The sequence below is a fragment of the Phascolarctos cinereus genome, unplaced genomic scaffold (assembly GCF_003287225.1).
Source record: "Phascolarctos cinereus isolate Bilbo 61053 unplaced genomic scaffold, phaCin_HiC Scaffold_4;HRSCAF=312, whole genome shotgun sequence".
NCBI classification, from domain to species: Eukaryota; Metazoa; Chordata; class Mammalia; order Diprotodontia; family Phascolarctidae; genus Phascolarctos; species Phascolarctos cinereus.
This window is the reverse complement of record NW_027555847.1, coordinates 374,655,163-374,669,700: the sequence shown is the minus strand read 5'-3', so window position 1 is coordinate 374,669,700 and position 14,538 is coordinate 374,655,163. Positions and strand designations below refer to the sequence as shown.

The 14,538-nt window shown below is 42.4% G+C and overlaps 1 protein-coding gene across 6 annotated transcripts in view; it reads left to right on the top strand.

Moving 5' to 3' along the window:
- CTIF (cap binding complex dependent translation initiation factor) overlaps positions 1–14,538 on the top strand; it is a 479,887-nt gene that overhangs the window by 451,517 nt on the left and 13,832 nt on the right. The window lies entirely within an intron of this gene.

Sequence of the window (14,538 nt, the reverse complement as noted above, 5' to 3'; positions counted from 1 at the left end):
TAGCTTTTGTTTGTAGAGCACCTTAACGGTTTGCAGAGCACTTTGAATACACTATCTCCTTTAATCCTCACAACAATACTTTGAAATAGATGTCATTGTTATCCCATTTTACAGCTGAGGAAACTGAGAGTCCAAGGGATTTATTTGCTCAGGGCCAAACTGCTGGTAAGTGTCTGTGACCCAGTTCTTAACTCCAAATCCAGCACTCTAACTGCCTCTCATCATTAGGATCCATGATGGCTTGTGAGCCCCACAAAAGCTTTGAGAAAAGAAATACATATTTTATTCCCAGCAGCCAGCTAGGTGCCTGGCTCAGAATAGGTGCTTTATAAGTGCTTGACTGATAAATTAAAAGTGTTGGACTTGGTCTTCTGACACCTATTATCTAGGCAAGTCACTTCACCCTTCTAAGCATTGGTTTCCCCAAATGTAAAATGACGTAATATTTGCACAAAAATTACCAAGGTTGATATAAGTACTTTACGAACTTTAAAGTGCTACAAAAATGAAAATTATTATCATTAATCATTATCATGAATACCCATGAGTAAAATTTCAGCCTTATCAGGTAACACTTTTAGAGTAAGTGGAGTGGAAGGAAAGAATATGCATTTCTATAGCACCTACCATGTGCTAGGCACTATGCTGAGCCCTTAGAAATATTCTCATTTGATCCTCACAGCAACCCTGGGAGGTAGGTACTGTGGTAATCCCCATTTTACAGTTGAAGAAACTGAGGCAAGCAGAGGTTAAGTGACTTGCTCAGGGTCACAGAGCACTAGCTATGTCTGAGGCCAGATTGGAACTCAGGTCTTCCTGACCCCAGGCCTAGTACCTTCTTTACCCCCCCAGAGATCATGTAGTCCTACCCTGAGGCATAGAGACAAAAAGTGACTTGTCCAGGATTACCCGGGTTGTCAGTGACAGAGCCACTATTCTAAGCCAGACCTCCCAATTCAGTGTGTTTCAGGTATACCACACTGGCCTGCAACTTGTTCCTGACCAGGTCAGGTCTCTCCTTGGTTTCATTTACATGGAACTTAGCATGACAAGATCCAAAAAGTGGCATCCCAGCTCTCTGGCCCAGTTGTCTACAGATGTCTGAGCTGAGCTAGATATTCAGTTTCTGTCTCTGAATCCCTCAGTGGAAGGAAACATTTGCCCATCACAAAGTTTGCTGTCATAGGTGTAAACATTTAGAATTTTAAAGGCACAAGGGACTTTAGACATCATCTCTTTTTTTTTAATCTTTTTTAAATTAATTTATTTTTAATTTTCAACATTCACTTCCACAAGATTTTTAGTTCCAAATTTTCTGACATCATCTCTTCTAATACTCTCATTTTACAAATAAGGAAAGTGAGTCACAAAAGGAGAAGTGACTTTGCCAGGGTCATATAGCAAGTTAATAGAAACACCAGGACTATTGAACCCAGGGTTCCTAATCCTCGGTCAGTGCTCTATCCATTCTGTGGGGCCATCCTGGGTTTGCAAGCTCAGCATTGAAGACATTTGTTATTCCCTCTCGAATTCTTTCTCCATTATTAAGATATGGTACTGCCAAGTAAGTGGGGTACCTCAATTAGATGGTTCATGGGCCAAATGACAAGGTCTGTACTTTGATCTGAAATGCAGATCTAACAAGAAATTGGTTTTTAAATTCTCATCATTGCCCAAAAGACTTCATTAAACACACAATTGCGTATGTCACTGTGTGAAGCCCTGTGTATAGACCGTCTCTGTTCCCAAGGAGATTAAAATGGAAAACTATTTACACAGATGTGCATAAACACATAAGTGATATACAGACAGCAGAATAAAAGCATTCACCAGGACAAAGGTAGACAGTAGATTTAATCCATGTTTAACATAAGTATAATTTAGGGGAGCTGGGAATTAGAGATAACTACATAATTAGGGAGCAGATTGGTGCAAGAAGTTGGAGAGACTGGGGACATTCATGGTCTAAGCAAGGTGGTGGAAGCCATCAGCTTTCATCTAATCCATCTCAAAAAGGTTAGTGAGGGAGGTGAGATCTGAGAAGCAAATATTATGGACAGCTACTGTGTGTCAGTCCCTGGCATAATACTTAATACAAGTTTGTTGACTGACTTAACTTTAAGGAAGATCACATTTAGTTCAGCCTTTTGACTACCTCTCACTACCTCCAGCCATGGAGCAGGAGCCTTGGCAAGGCAAGCACTTACTTTGCTATGTATGTACCAGGCACACATGGGGGGAAAAAAATCTCCTATGTGATAGTGTCCTGGCTCCTTAGAATCTTTGTGAAGCTGATTGGTTGGAAGATTCAGAATGTTGGTGATGTCACAGCTTCCAAAGGCTGGCAAGGCAAGAGGACAGTTCTAATCCTCTAGGTTTGCTAGATCCTATGATCCCTACACAAAGGCAGTCTTAAGACAGAAGTCTGATAGCTTTTGTCCTAGTGTAACAAATTCATTACATAAATTTGGTCAAAACTTGTTCTGAATAGTTTAATGGTCTTAAAAAGAATTTTTTTTAATGTTTTCCTCCCTCTTAAAAAAAAAAAGGAAGTTGAGCCAGGTTGTAAAATATGCATGCAGGATAAACATTAGGGGTGAAACAAGAACTAGGTCTTGAAACCAGCAGGGGCAAGAATGGTCTAAACTGGAAGAAATTAAAAGTGGTCTTTCCAGGAGAGTAGAGAGTAAATGATAAAAAGATAACAGGAGAGGTCTAGTGACAGTTGAAGAAAGGCATATGGGGCTATGAAAATAGCATGGGACAGCCAGTAGGTAAAAGAGAAAAATATAGGAAGATGATTGAACCTAATGTTTCTGTAAACAAAGCTTGTAACAGTTAACTAGTGAGAAAGATATTGAATTTGTACTTAGAGGTTTGCTTTGCCTTTAACTCTTGCTATAACTGATGTGTTTGCTTATATATGAGACATAAGACTGCTAATTAAGGTAAAATAAAATATTCATGGAAAGTAGAAGAGTATTGTCCCACTCAAGTAAAACTTAAAAACAAAGTTTTATATGAAAAGCATAAATAAGTAGATTATTTGTTTTATCTCTATTATTCTCAGCTATCCTCACATGAAGAAAGCCTAAACAGTGGACTTATGCTAACCCAAGCCACTGTTCACATGATGACAGAACCCTAGATAGAAGTATAGTCCCCTAGGGTAGTTAATTTGCCTCCTAGTGCTATGCATACTTGCTATAAGCCGTACTTATGCTCATTTCTGGAAAAGTCTCACCAGATCACCACCTCAGACAAACTGCTGACTAGATCCAATACTCAGGAACATGGGCACATCCCAAATGTAGCATAACTAAATGAAAGCAATGTATTATGCTGAACTGAAAGGCCTGAGTTCTGTATGTTAATCTTATCCTGATAGGCTATGTTATGTGACCTGGGGCATATCACCTGCATATCACCTAATCTCAGTGTGCTATGATTTCTTCAGCTCCATCTCCAATAGTGATAATAACCCCTCTGTCCTTTCTCTATCCCCAAAAGGGTGGTATGAGGATAAATGAGATGGTACTTGCAAAGTGTGGCCCACTGACATGACACATTTAATTATAAAGATATATCTTTGTAAAGACATATTTAATAACAATAATAACATGTTACATTGTGTCATACTTTGTACTTTTCAAAGCTGTTTCTCAGCCATGATCTCATTCGATCCTCCCAATAGTTCTGGGAGGTAAGAAGGATGAGTTTTTTTAAATTAATTTTATAAGTGAGGAAACTAAAACCCAGAGAGGTGATTTGCTCAGGGACACAAAGCAAGACAGCAAGTCAGTGTTGGAGCTGGAGTTAAGAAATCCGGTCTTCTCACTCTGAGGCTGCTCGTGGGTCTTTGGCAACATAACCAGGAGATCTACAGGGTATGGCTTCTCTTTATAGGCATTTAAAAGATGACATCCACTGTATGAGAAAGCCCACGCTCACTGCCACTCTCAGAGAGTGTCAATAACCGCGCTTTCTGTATATTAAATCCTCTCATTAAGTGCTGAAACTTCCCTATTTTAACCATTTGGGGCAGAAATGCTTTTGAAAGCACCTCTGCCTATTCTAATAGGCCCTTTCCCACTTTAGCGGAGCCCAGTGATGAGCCTGAACATCATCCGTCCTTTTCTCAGGTCACCATTGTCAACATCTGTAATTGGGACATACTTGGGGACATACTGTGCTAGTTATGTATGGTATGGGATATATGGTAAATCTACATAAAGACACACAAACATGGGCCCTTACCTCAGCACCAGGAAGGACTGCAGTGGATGGTAGGCATAGCACACTGTCCTAAATACAGCACTGGTGGCTGTTTAGCATGCATACACAAATACAACTAGAACTCCTTCTTCTGCAGGAAGCTTTCCCTTTTGTGGTGGTTGTTGTTCATTCATTTCAATTATTTCCAGCTTTTTGTGACTCTACTTGGGGTTTTCTTGACAGAGATCCTGGAGTGGTTTGCCCTTACCTTTTCCAGTTCATTTTACAGATGAGGAAACTGAGGCAAGCAGGGTTAAGTGACTTGCCCAGGGTCACACAGTATCTGGGGCTGAATTTGAACTCAAGTCTTCCTTCCTCCAGGCCTGATACTCTCCACTGTGCCACTTTGCTGCCCTAAGCCTTCCCTAACCCCTTTTAATTCTAGTGCTTTCCCTTTTTTAATTATTTCCTATTTATCCTGTAGATACTTGCTTTGTATATATATTTGCTTGCATGTTGCCTCTCCTATCCAGAAAGATGTGGATAGAGTGCTGGGCCTGGAGTCAGGAAGACTCATCTCTCTTCTCTGAGTTCAAATCTGGCCTCAGACACTAGCTGTATGACTGTGGGCAAGTCACTTAACCCTGTTTGCCTCATTTTTCTCATCTGTGAAATGAGCTGGAAAAGGAAATGGTAAACCACTCCAGTACCTTTGCCAAGAAGAGCCCATATGGGGTCATGAAGAGTCAGACAAGACTGGAAACAACTGAACAAGACCATTCTGTCTTCTCTTTAAAAGCCTTCCATGGCTCCCCACTGCCGATTGAATAAAGCATCAACCGATTAACTTATTTTTAAAGGCCCCACAATCTAGCTCTAACTTCCCTTTCTAGCCTCTTTCAGGTAGAGTGGGGCAATGGAAAGAACCTTGGATTTGAAGTCAAGGAACCTGAGCCCTGACTCTAGTACTTACCTAACTTTGGGACATTCACAATTAACTTAATCTCTCTAGTTTCCTAATCTCTAAAAAGAGGGAGTTTGACTAGATGGCCTCTGAGACCCCTTCCAGTTCTACATCTCTGACCCTGTGATCCCGTCTGCATTCCTGCCAAGCTGGGCTACTCCCCAGTCATTCTCTGATTCCTCTTGTCATGCACTCTGGATTCCTTGTCTTTGCTTCGAGCATCCCCATGCCTGGTAGAGACTCCTCTGATACGTCTATATGTTGTCTTTCCCTCTTCTTGAGGGTCCGCTTCCAGCAGCGTCCCCTCATCCCTCCAGTTAGAAATCATTCCTCCATCCTTGAATCTTGACCTCTCCTGTAGGCTTAATCATATCCTAACTTATATTCAAGTTATTTATATATGTATCTTTCCCTTCGTATGAGATTGTATGCTCCTTGAAATCAGGTTCTTGATATCCCTGGTACCTAGCATGGGACCTTGTACATAGCAGGGGCTTAATAAATGTTTACTCAGTTGAAATCTCTGCTGTTAAGAGTGTCTCTTTTGCTCTTTACTTATGTTTATCCTCTCCTTTTCTCTAATTCTCTTCTATCTTCTTTTTGTTGATTCTCCCATACTTTTTGACATTATGCGGGGGAAAAAAATGGCCTTTCTTATATGTTGTCAGCCAGCCAGAACTCTCCTTTCCTTCTCTGAGGCAACTTGACCGATTGTGAGGCATCAGTAGAATCTCTGATGCTTCTTAGCTGTGTTCATTTGTTCCTCAGTGTTTAGAGGCTGCTTCTTCACTCTCAAAGACCATTTTTTGGTTGTTTCCCTTACTACCTGTGTGCATTTGGACAAACCACTTCCGTTGCCCTGTGCCTCAGTTTCTTCAACTATAAAATAAGGGAGTTGAGCTAGATGATCTGTAAGTTCCCTTCAAAATGGCTTGTGACATTCTGTGATTCTGATTCTGTGGAGTTTGGGAGGGTTATTTTTGTTGTTCTTTTGGGTTGGGGAAGGGTATGCTTGGAAGAGTGAAGATGGCTCTTTTCTATTCCAGAGTCTCTCACAGGGCCTAGGTTCTGGGGAAATCTAGGTTTTACAGGAGCTGTACTGGCTATATTAGGCTAGTTATATTTTTCATGCCAAATATGTTGTTATATGTCAAGGCTAGCATACAAATTTATTTACCAACCATTTCGGCTTAATGTAAAGAAAAAATTCCTGACAATTTGAGTGATCCAAAAGTGAGATGGGTTGCCTTAGAAGACAGAAGATTCCTCTAACTGGAGGTCAAGCATTAAGCCTAGGTTAAAAAGGTGAGTTATAGAACAATTAAAGGGATAAAGAGAGGATTTTTTGGTCAGATATGAATTCATCTAGATAGTCTGTGAGGTCCTTTCTAGAACTTAGATACTTAGATTCTGTGATTTACTAAGTATCTTCTATGTTCAAGGTTCTGGGCTAGATACTAGAAATGACATAGAGGTAAATAAGACCCAGCCCCCTGCCTATGGGGAGCTAGCAATACATGCATCCAGACATACAGACAGACATTGTGTATGCATGTGCATATATGCATATTGAGAGAAAGATGGCATGATATATGATATGATAACTATCAGGTGAATCAGTCCATCTCCTAAGCCAGCCCTCACCTTAGTGGCTTCCACCCGAGCTATGGAGCTTAGACTTCCATGAAGTCCTAAAAGTAATGTAATCTCATAGTCTGCCAGGGTCATTCATTCTGCCTCACAAAACGAAATGGGCCCATTTGGGCCTCATTCCTCCCATCCTACAGGCAGCTGGATGGTGAGCTCTTGGGGCAAAAATTGCCTGATGACTGTCATGGAGACTGGGGGGGAAAAAAGCAAAACCAATCACCTCTGGACCTTTGTTCTCAGCCAATCAAACAATCAGAAGAATGAGGGATTCCATTGCATGTCACCCCACCCCACCCCACCCTATCCCACCCTTGAGGCAGGCTTTTCCCCCCAAGTTGCTTTTCAGCTTCTAGAAGCCCTAAGTTTGGAGTGTCTTGGCCTCTCTTTCTTGCCCTCAAGGGAGGATATGATAGGCGTGCCCACAACAAGCCTCTAGGACAGACAATAGGACTGGAATGCACTAGCTTCCGAGCAAACATTTTGGGCCTGGTAGAATTGCCTTGGATTCCCATCCAAGAAATACATTGCACTTGGTTGTCATTGTCATCACAGGTGGCTTTCTCTAACCCTTTTATATTCCTACAGGACTTTTGCAGTCAGCTTGTTCCTCTTACCCCCAGGGCACGGTATCATAGACCCGTAGGACCTCAGAGGACAATGGGAAGGAATGGGGGCTGTCACACCCTGAGGACTAGGTAACTGTTTGCCTAGTGTGGGGCAAAAAAAATTCCTTCTGCCAGCCTACCTCAGTACCAATTATCTTTTGAGCCATTCATTTACATTAAGTATTTCTCACCAGAAAATCCCCAGGAAGATATACCAAGGAAAGAAAGGTTCCATTATCATAATCCCAGGACTTATTTGATCTACTATCATTTTAGAAGGAAGAGTACAGGGCCCTGAAGGAATGGGACTTGGGATAGGTAATAGGACTGACACTTGAAGAGAGGCTTAGGGCAAGCCAGGGAAGAGAGAAGAGAGAGAATGGAAAAGAAAAGGGATAACAAAGAATATGTCCAGGGAAACCAGGCCCAGGCGGGATTCTGTAGCAGGAGAGCCTGGAAATCTAGAAGAGGGCAAAGGGCATTTAGCGCGTAGGTGAGCAGTATTAAAAGGCACCCAGGAGAGCAAAAACTAACTTGCCTGCTGTTAGTGGCCAGCCCTGAGCAAGGAAGTACAGCACCTGGGGTCATTAGATAGTAGGGAAAAGACTGGATCTGCTGTTGCAGATTCTGGTAGGCTCTGTCTCTAATGAGGGGGCATACCTAATGAGGCAACTCCCCTCCCCTCTCTGGGCTCCTTCATCTGCAAAACAAGGAGATTTGAGCCAGGATTCTTAACCCTTTATGTCCACTCTGGCCATCTGATGAGGCCTATGGAACCCTTCTGAAAATAATGTTTTTAAATGCATAAAATAAATTAAGATTACAAGGAAAACAAATTATATTGAAGTACAGTGATCAAAATATTTCCTATACATGCATGGGCTCCAAGTTAAAAATCTTTAGAGTAGATGATTTCCAAGTTCCTTCCAGCTCTGATTTGTGGGGTTCTGCCTCTGTGAAATGAGAGGTCTCTTCAACCTTTAAGGTTCTACAATCTCAATCCAGAAATTCCTAGCCAATATCAGAGTTAGGAGGAGCTGATCCCAGGTCTCCAGCTCCCAAACACAGCCCATCTGTTGCCAATATTCCTCTTTGTGGGACAGCAGTGAAAGAAACAAGATTTTTTTTTTAATGAAATAAGAAAAACCCAAACCAGTTTCCTTGAGAAGCTCCTACAGGCTATTGGCAAGAATTCTTATCAGAAAATATGATTTCAGATTTAACTCACATTTTCCCAGACACTTTCTTTTTTTGTTTGTTTGTTTTGGGGTTTTTTTGTTAGGCAGTGGGGTTAAGTGACTTGCCCAGGGTCACACAATTAGTGTCAAGCGTCTGAAGCCAGATTTGAATTCAGGTCCTCTTGACCCCAGGGCCCATGCTCTATCCATGGTGCCACCTAGCTTCCCCACCCAGACACTTTCAATGAACGATCAAGAGAAGGAGGTGCTCTGTGCAAAGGGAGCTGCAGAGCCCCTTAGGAGGTAATCCCTGGGCATGCCATTGGGTGTTTCCTAGTGGAACCCCAGGCAGAAAGAAGACACCATTAATAAAACCAAATGTGTCCCATTCAGCTACAGATAGTGAATAGCATGTATGTTCATGCAGATGTCACTAGCTGTATGATTTTTGGGAAAGTCAATTCAGGGACCTCATTTTCCTCATCTGTAAGATGGGAGTGTAGAACTAAATGTCTGCTAAGGCCCCATCCAACTCTAAAGCTAGGATCCTATCATCAAAAGAAAAATAGCTTCATGGCAGCCAGAATGAGAGGAAGAAGACAGAAGAGTAGAAAAGAGGAGTCATATGGAAGAGAAGGTGAATTCCTCTACTAATACCTTCTCATCATCATTGAACAGAAGGAAAGAAGACCCAGCAGGTAGGGAATGGAGAAAGTCCAGTGAGATTTACCTATCAGTAAGTCAGTCAGTAAACATTTATTAAATACCTACCATGTGCCGGCACTGTGCTAAATGCTAGGGACAGGACAGTCCCTGGCCTCAAGGAACTCCAAATCAAATGCCCATCAGGACACTCAGCTCTTTTGATTGGAGGTACCTCGAGACTTCCATATAATCCCTGCTTAAGGATTATAAGAAGCCACATTTTGTCTCCCAAGTAGACTGGCTCTGGAGAATCTTCCAATGGCACCTCTAAACTAATGCCTGGAGCTAGAAGCTCTTCCCCAGGTCTATTTGAAGCTCCCTCTAACAGTAGCTTCAGCTTCATTTCTTCTTGTGCTGTCTTCAGTGGTACACCTGGTCACCAAGATCTAGCCCTGGGGAAGGGAGCCTACCTGGCTCTGAGCGGTCTGGAGACCCCAGCTGACCTCCTGCTTAAACTCATGCGGCCCATAGGAAGTATTTCTAAAAGCTATCTGTGAAACAGAAGAACACCATTCAGGCAAAACCTTTTCTTTCACTGCATATGATAGTGAATGGTATGTGTAGCCTTTCACGTTCCCTACAATTACAGAATGTTAGAGCTGGGAAGGTCCTTAAAGTCTGCTCCTTATTTTATAAAGAGGGAAGCAGAGTATGAGAGAGGAGAGCCAACATTTCCTATGTGCAAGGTGTTTTAATGTGTAATATGGGGAGAGGGGAGAGAAAAGAGGAGAGGGGAGAGAGAGAAGGGAAGGAAAGAGAAAGAAAGGAGGGAAGGAATGGGAGAGAAAAGAGGGAGAGAGAGAAAAAGAAAAGATAGAGAAAGGGAGGGAAGGAGAGAGAAGAAAGAAAAAGGAGGGGAAGAGAGAGAAAAGGGGAGGGTGGGGAACAATTCCCTTCCTTAGGGGCTCATATTCTACAAGTGATAACCTGTAGATAATAGTAATAGTAGTAGTTAACATTTATATAGTCCTTTAAGGTTTGCAAAGCACTTGACCTGTATTTTCATATTAGGTCCTCACAACCACCATGTAAGGTAGCTCTTTTAGGTATTATCCTCATTTTACAGATGAAGGAAGCAGTGCTCAGAGACATTCAGTCCAGGGTCAGAGAGCTGGTAATCATGAGAGGCACCTCTCTATGGATTTCAAATCCAGTGTTCTTTCCACAGTGCTGTGCTGCCTCCAATCCTAGGACCAGCAATCAAACCTAGGTCTCCTCATTTCATGATAAATGGCTCTTTCCACTATGCCACAGACCATGCTAAATGGTGTTGTGGTGGACTTGGGGAAGAACATTTGCATTGGTGTGTGGTCATAGGTCATTTTCAACCTGTCCACTGTTAAGTCAGATGAGACAGAGTGTGAAAGTGCTTAGAAAAAAATATAGTGTTCTTTAAAGGTTCAAGAATGCTGGTTGGGGGGGGCAGCTAGGTGGCACAGTGGAGAGAGCTCCAGCCTTGGACTCAGGAGGACCTGAGTTCAAATCCAGCCTCAGACATTTGACACATACTAGCTGTGTGACCCTGAGCAAGTCACTTAACCCTGATTGCCTAAGCAAAAAAAAAAAAAAGAATGCTGGTATGGGAAATCTGTTTTGTAGATGGAACCAAGGAGAGACTAGGGCATCCGTGACTTGCTTATGCTCCCATACCTGGTCACAAATCTGAAAGTGTCTGAGCTGATTTAATCTCCTCTAGGGATCTTCATTGGCCAATTGTTCACAGCCTATGATTTCACCACAAACTCTGTCATTTCATAAGCCAGTGTTCTTAAAATCAGACTTCAGGTTTGTTCTAAGTCTACATCACTCCCATATTTAGGCTTCTAGAGCAGGAAGAGGGCCTAAGCTGGTTTCCCAAGGATTCAAGGTTACAGGAGGGATTCAGAGTTGGAAGGAACCATAGGGATCATCCAGCCCGAGCTATTCCGTTTTATCGATTTGGAAAGTGAAGTTCAAAGGTCCTGGCACTGGGTCCCCCAGGTAGTAAGTGGCTAAGCCAGGACATGAAGCCAGTCTTCTGAAGTTCATTCCTGGGCTCTTCTGTACTACCACTATCTACATCTTTGTTTCTCTTCAGAAAGACTTGTTAGTCTAATTACATATGTCTGAACAAAGGGCCAGAGAGTATGTAATATATGTGGAGGGTTTCAAGGAGCCTGAGCCCTTTGTGGGGGTCAGGGGTTTGAGGTCTTATGTTAAGCAACCTGCCTCCTCCAGCTGTGATTATAGCTAATCACAGCTATCACTTAGGCAGGGAATTCTTGCTATGAAATCACAGAACTCCTCATTAAGACCACATTCCCATCAGATAAATCACTGAGTTTCTTTCATGCTTAATTCACCAAGCATTTTAAAGCACCTACTATGCGTCAAGCATTGTGCTAGTTGCTGGGAATAAAAAAACAAAAACAGGAGTTTACAAAATCTGTTGTGAGAAATGAGGTACACAATTCATTTCAAAGTTTGTTGCTTTTTTGGGGGGAGAGGGCAGAAACCCAAATCTGTTGTTTCATTGGTGTATATAAAAAGTAATGGTAGAGGAAATCATGAACAACTGGAAAAGTCAGGAAAGTCATGATGTAGGAGACAATCATGGAAGAAAACTAGGGACTGTGATTCAGTTCAATTTAACAAACATTTATTAAGTCACTGCTGTATACCAAGCACTGAGCTAGGTGCTAGACAGAAAGACAAACATGAAGCAGTCCCTGTCCTCAGAGTGCTTACATTCTGTCAGGGAAAATGGCATGCACACATATGAACAAATGAAAAATAAATAAAATGAATTTCAAAATAAAATTAATTAATTAAAAATGATACAAAACAAATTCAGAGGCAGGTAGTAGCAACAACTGAAAATATCAGAAAAGACTTTCTGCAAGATGTAGCACTGAAACTGAACCTTTTTAGGAGTTAAGGCTTCCAAGAGACCCAGGTGAGGAGGAAAAATATCTGTGGCATGAGGATGGGTCTGTATCAAAGAAGCCATTTTGACTGGAATAGGGTTTGTAATGCAGAATGATCTGAAATTAGCCCAGAAAGATAGAATCATAGATGCAGACCTGGAGAGAACCTCAGAGAACATGTAGTTCAACCCTTCTTTCATTTGACAGGTAAGGAAACTGAGGCCCAGAGAGACTAAGGGATTTGTTGGTAGTCACCGGGGTTTTAAGCATCAGAAACAGAATTTGAATTCTAGGTCCTCTGTCTCGAGAGCCAGTGGTCTTTATAGTGGAGGACTTTAAATGCCAAATGGAGGAGTTTGTATCTTATCCTGGTGGTAATAGGACAACGCTGAGCAGGACAGTGACCCAGTCACTGTGCTTTAAAAGAATGTGCTTTAAAAGAATGACTATCACTTTGGCAGCTATGTGGAGAATTGATTAGAGACTGGAGAGGCTGGAAGCAAAAACACCAATTAGGAAGCTATTGTAATGGTCTCAGCCAAAGGAGATGATCACCCAAATGGGGTGCTGTATGAGCAGAAAGAGGAGGACAGAGGTAGTTATAGCTCTGCTGTGAAGGTAGAGGAGACAAGACTCAGCTGCTGATTGCACATGTGGGAGTAAGAGAGCAGAAAGCACCAGGAATGACTTCTAGATGTGAAGCTTGAGCGATCAAAGTAATGGGAATTAGGAATGGGTGTGCAAGATGAGTTCTGTTTTTAACGCGCCAAGTTTGAGATGTCATGGGCTTCTTGGTGAAGATGTACAGCAGGCATTTGGGGATGTGGGATTGGAGCTCAAGAAAGAGATGAGGGCTGGATTTGGGAGACTTCTGCTTGGAGATGATAACAGAACCTATTGGAACTGGTGCCATCACTGGGAGTGAAGAGAGACTAGAGAAGAGGCCTTGAGACAAAACCCTGGGGGTTCCCTATCATAGAAGCAGGACATAGATAATGATCTCACAAAGAAGACTGAGGAGTGCTCAGAGGTATTGGAGGAGAAGGGGGGAAGAGAGAAAGAAATGAGAGGGAGAGATGAGGAGAGATATGAGAGGGAGAAAGAGAGAGAGAAAAATGAGAGGGAGAGAGAGAGATGAGAAGGAGAGATATGAGAGATGAGAGGGAGGGAGAGAGAGAAGGAGATGGAGAGATGAGGAGAGAGAGGGAGAGTAGTACCATGAAAACCGAAGAGTGGGCAAGGGTCTTGGAGAAAACAGTGATCACCATAACAAACCCTTGGGGGGGGGGGGAATTAAGAAGATTGAGGACTGAGAGAAAGCCATTGGATTTACTAATTAGAAGGTCATTGTTATAAAGAGATCATTTTCATTTTCTGAGGGGCATAACTAGAAACCAGATTGGATGGGGTTTGAAAGGTGAATAGGACATGAGGAAATGAAGGCTTTTTTCTAGGACTTTGACTATGATAGGAAAGAGAAATAAAGAAAGGGAGATGGTGAAATAAAGTGGCAAACCATCTGAGGCTAGCTAGGCACATACCCAGGTAAGTAAAGTTAGAATGTGAGAACATTAACTGGGAGAATACAACAGGTCAAAGGGCCATTGAAATGAGGGTGAAGAGCAGGTCCAGTGTGAGAGTGGGCAAGGTAAAAGAATGAGAGAGTATAGATGGAGATCCATAAATAACACACCAGAACAAAGTCATTGGAAGTGTGCATAAAAGTACTTAATGGGCAGCACCTAACCTTCCTAAGCTACCTCTCTGAATAGTCAGGCCCATGATTGTCTCTAGGCTATAACAACTGACTCCTCCCTCATCCTATCAGTGAATACTTGTCTTCTGCCCCAGAGCACTGCTCTTGCCACATCTTCCCACATCTGCTCTTTTCAGGTCTTCCCACCTCTAGTCTTATCCGACACCAATCCATCCTTCTTACCCTGGCCAGGAAGTGACACCTTATTGCCTACCAAGGAAAGATCAATTAGTCAATCAGTAAACATTTGTTTAGTGCCTGCTCTATGCCAGGCACTATTCTAAGCTCTGTTCAAGCTTCTTTCTCTGTCATTCAAGGCACCACCCTACCTTCCAGTCTTATCTCATGGAACCTCTTTCCATGCATTATATGCTCAAGCCCAATTGTACTAGGTGGGTCTCATGAACATCCACTATACTCACCAACCAGGCCTTTCTTTGCTCACACAGTTCCCCCTCCCAGGAATGGCTTTCCTCTGCACCTTTATCTTTTGAATTCTTGCCCTTCCCTTAAAATCCAACTCAGAAATCAAATCTTCCAGGAAACTCCTGTTAGTTCC